The 4,576-nt window shown below is 40.5% G+C and overlaps 1 long non-coding RNA gene across 1 annotated transcript; it reads left to right on the top strand.

The window, feature by feature from the left end:
* Positions 1 to 1,018: 1,018 nt before the first annotated feature.
* LOC123380301 lies at positions 1,019 to 3,198 on the top strand. The gene is made up of 2 exons (XR_006585830.1): positions 1,019 to 1,562; positions 3,024 to 3,198. It is a non-coding gene; the product is annotated as an uncharacterized LOC123380301 (long non-coding RNA).
* The last annotated feature ends 1,378 nt before the right edge of the window (positions 3,199 to 4,576 follow it).

Below are 4,576 nucleotides of genomic sequence, written 5' to 3'. Positions count from 1 at the left end.
CTGCTCAAATTACAAAGTTTTCTTGGACTGCTGATCTGTTCTTGATAAGACAGTGCAAACAAAGGTTTGTTTTCCGGGAAGACCAAAGTTTTAGGTTTCATCTTTATAAGGTCTTTGATTACTTAGTTTAAAACTTCTCAATGTTAAGGGAGCTAGGTTTTGGTAAGAACTATATAATGCTATACATTGACCTTTTGGATCTTTTATTGCCACCTTGGTTGAATAAATAAAGTCTTAAGATTTGTAATCATCTGTAAACCTATTTAGGCTGTACTTATAACTTGCTAAGGTTTTAAAAAACTTCCCAGGGGGCGCCTGGGTGGCGCAGTCGGTTAAGCGTCCGACTTCAGCCAGGTCACGATCTCGCGGTCCGTGAGTTCGAGCCCCGAGTCAGGCTCTGGGCTGATGGCTCGGAGCCTGGAGCCTGTTTCTGATTCTGTGTCTCCCTCTCTCTCTGCCCCTCCCCCGTTCATGCTCTGTCTCTCTCTGTCCCAAAAATAAATAAAAAACGTTGGAAAAAAAAAAAAACTTCCCAGGATTTGAGTTGTAAATGAAGTCTTTTTGACCAATTAGGCCCTTTCATTTGGGATGCTAAGTTATTGGGAAAAGCACTGTCGTACAATGGTAAACCTTAGGTTGTATTGCACAGGTAAGTGCTGTAACTGCCCAAATATGTATGCATTTCCTAATGTTTTAATGTTTTGGCATACAGTCATCTCTTAATATTCTGATTACTTGAATTGTTATGTGTCACAGAAACAACTGAATTTCTTTGTCAATTGCATCATAATGAACTCTCATCAGATCTTTAACAATGTCTATTTCTGAGATTTTTGTCATTTATAATTGTTCTTATTCTCTCACAAAATGTGTTTCTTCTTCAAGGAGATTTATAAAAAGGACTTTGGGGACAAATACAGGTATTTGACATCTTTAAGATTAATATTAAAATGGGTAAGAATTTCCAGAACTAAAAAGCTGCATTCAAAATGAACAAGAATTAGGAACATGGGATTAAATGAACTCAGGAAGATTATAGTTTTGTGATTCTTGTTGAAAATATTGTTGGTTCTCTAATGTTTGCTCTTCCAGATTAAGGACACTTTCTCTCAAGATATCTATGATATACAGAAATGTCATATTCATTTGCAAACTGAAACATTTATCTTTTTTCTCTACATAACTCCCCTGAAATTCAAAAACTCTCAGTGAGTATTCTTTCTTTCATGGCAATTACAGTTTGCATAAGTTCAGTAAGAATCTGTTCATCTTGTAACAGGTCACCATTGGAAATACTGGTTATTTTACCAAGGCTTTGACTGGAATGTCATATTTGAGAGTGACATTCATAGACTCAGATATCACCAGAGAGCTTTAAGGAACTAAGGTTGGCTTTATGAAACATAGAGCCATAAAGTCCCTTGGAAATGTTGGCCTGATACCTTGCTTACAGAGTTCCCAGCAGCCTCACCAGCTGAGTAAAGAAGATCACTTCCTGGCAGGTGCAGGACCCTCAGGATATCTTGGGGACCTCATGAAGAGGAATTAGCCCTATTCTACAGGTATTACAGGCCTGTCTGATGGCAAGTATTTGGCTCAGCTTCTGGCCTAGAGAAGCTACTAAATGTTCAACCCAGAGATTCCTTATAAAAGGTTCCAGCAAAGCAAACTTTAAAAGATCCTCATGATCAATCGCTATTCTTGCTGAGCTTACTAAATAATTAGACCACGTTTGTTAAGACTGGACTTGTTCTACAAATGCACTGGTCTCAATTTGGCTATCTCTGGAAAGGGGGGCGGTTAGAGAGAAAAACTATGTTTCAACAATGCACTGTTATGGATGTTAAATTCTAGTTCTGATTGTCTTTAAATGTTTGTTGTTTGCCTAAACTAGACAACTTGAGGTAAACTTCAGAAAAATTGTCACAGTGTTTCATGTATAGACAATCTTCTGTGCTTGTTATTCTGTGGGGGTAACAATAAGACCCCCATGGGCATATGATTATTTAAACAACTGGAAAACAGGATGAATCTCTAAATATGCAAACCATATCTTCCCTAAAACTTATCTGACATTTACCAGAAACCCACCCCTTTCTGAGACTTGGAGGTGGACTTTACAGATATACAACCAAATAGAGGATTCAGTTTCAGGTATCACCCTATGGGTCCATCACTCCAGACTTAAGAAGGCCAACTCAGAGGAACCCTCAACCTGGCGAAGTGATCCAGATCCAGTCAACCCACTTAAACTGACCCTCAAAAAGACACTGGCCCCTGAGATCTCCAGCCCTGCTCCAGCCACACCCTGGAAGCTGGCTGGCCGGCGCATGGAAGAAGCTTGAGGAATCAACATGTAGACTGAGCCCAGGGGTTCAGATGCAACTCTGCCAGCCCTTGCCCCTTACTGGTGTCATCGCCCTAATCTTGCTTCTTGCTGTCGGGCTAATAGGACGGCACCAACAAGCTGGACACGGAACAGACGGCAGACACCCTGGGAACCTGACAAAGCCAAATAAACTCCCTGGCAGCAGTGTGCCTCCAAAATAGGCCAGCCCTCAACCCCCTCACTTCAGAAAAAGGAGGGACTTGTATCTTTCTGGGGGAGGAATGCTGCTATTTTGTAAACCAATCAGAAATAGTCAGGACTAAGGTTAAGGAACTCAAAGAATTCAATGCAGACGACAGGAAAATATCATCAGTCAATGGAGAGGATGGGATCTCACAGACTGGGCGTCCTGGCGCCCTTCCCTGGCAGGGCCCCTCCTTTCCATAATTTTACTTGTGACCATCGGCCCCTGTATACTAAATACCCTGGTATGTTTTATTGAAAATGCTGTTGTTCGCCAAACTGCAGCATGTATCTTAGCCTTCCGAGGGTACCAACCCCTAGAGCTAAAAGGTGATGCCTAAGAAAAGATTTCTAAAAAGTCATCAAAGGGGGGGACTGTTGGGAAAATGAATAAAGTTTTACACCATAAGATGGCTGACAGGACTAAAACAAGCTCTGTTCTCTACCTTAGAGACCTCTTCCGGGTTCTTCTTGCCCTGTTTGCCGTGTACGTGAAACCCCACCACAGATATGGAAGCTGAAAACTATAAATTACCCTGACCCCCCTTCATTCGGGGCTCAGATCTTTGGAGAAGTGGTCTCCTCTGAACCCGCCGGCGTTAAATAAATCTCTGATTCACCAAGATCTCCGAGTGCCACTTGGTTTTTCCGCCAGCGTTCCAGCCTGATTCCGTAACATCACCAGGCAGGAAGACACAGAAAAAGACAACAAAATAAGGTTCATGTTATGGGAAAGAGAAGCATACATATATAAACCTTTGGTAATTTTCCTTCAGTCCACTAGTGTCATTTGAAGAGAGATTTGAGGCCTTCCACTGGTTCACAGGAATAAGAAGGCATGTCAGCTTGCATACTAGATTCCTGTGAGGAAGGTCCAGGTTTAATTCTTGATATGTGAGTCCATGAAGAATGGCCTTCTAATTTTACTGTAGTGGGAGTACATAATACAACCCAGTAAGGGGACCTTCCATTTTGGAGTTAAAACCCCTGCTGTATTAGACTTCCAGTCTTTTAAATGCATCATGTCTCCTGGATTTATATGGGGTGGGTTTCTAGTAACAGATCAGGTTAAGCAAGGCTATGACTTGCATATTCATTTAGAGATGTATCAATTAACCCGGCCTCAAGTGAATAAATAAAGCGCTACAGTCTATTTATAGGTCTACAGTGAGAAAAGACTTTCCATATGCAATTATTGGAGGAGTCCATCCCATTTTTAGTTGTTTAAGCAATCATATGCCCATGGGGTCCTGTTACTCTCTGCACAGAATAACAAGCAAGAAGATTGTCCATACCTGTGCTATTGTGACAGTTTTTTTCAAGTTTATCTCAAGTTGTCCAGCTTAGGCAAACAATATTTGTAGACTATCAGAAGTAGAATTTTACATCCACGAAGGTGCATTATTGAAACATAGTTTTTCTCTTTAAAAACCCTCATTTCCAGAGGAAGCCAAATCAAGACTAATTCATTTGTAAAACAAGTCCAGTTTTCACAACCTTGACCTAATAATTACATAAGCTCAGCAAGACTGATGATTGAGCATATAGATCTTTGAAAATTTGCTTTGCTGGAACCTTTCATAAGGAACCTCTAGACTGAAATTCTAGTAGCCTGTCTAGGCCAAAAGCCAAGTCAAGTACTTGGCATCAGACCTGTCTGCAAAACCTGCAGATTTGGGCAGATTCCTTTTCATGAGGTCCCCACAGTATCCTGAGGTTCCTGTACCTTCCAGGAAGTGACTTTTTTACTCACCTGGTAAGGCTGTTGACATTTTAACAATATTTGTTCTTCCTATCCAGGAGCATGGAGTATTTTTCCATTTTTTTTGTGTCTTCAATTTCTTTCATAAGTTTTCTAAAGTTTTAAGTGTATAGATTTTTCACCTCTTTGGTTAGATTTATTCCTAGGTATTTTATGGGTTTTGGTGCAATTGTAAATGGGATCAATTCCTTGATTTCTCTTTATGTTGCTTAATTGTTGGTGTATAGGAATGCAACTGATTT

Source organism: Felis catus, chromosome D1 (genome assembly GCF_018350175.1).
Source record: "Felis catus isolate Fca126 chromosome D1, F.catus_Fca126_mat1.0, whole genome shotgun sequence".
Taxonomy (NCBI): Eukaryota; Metazoa; Chordata; class Mammalia; order Carnivora; family Felidae; genus Felis; species Felis catus.
The sequence above is the reverse complement of the archived record's forward strand: the minus strand, read 5'-3'. Positions and strand labels throughout refer to the sequence as shown.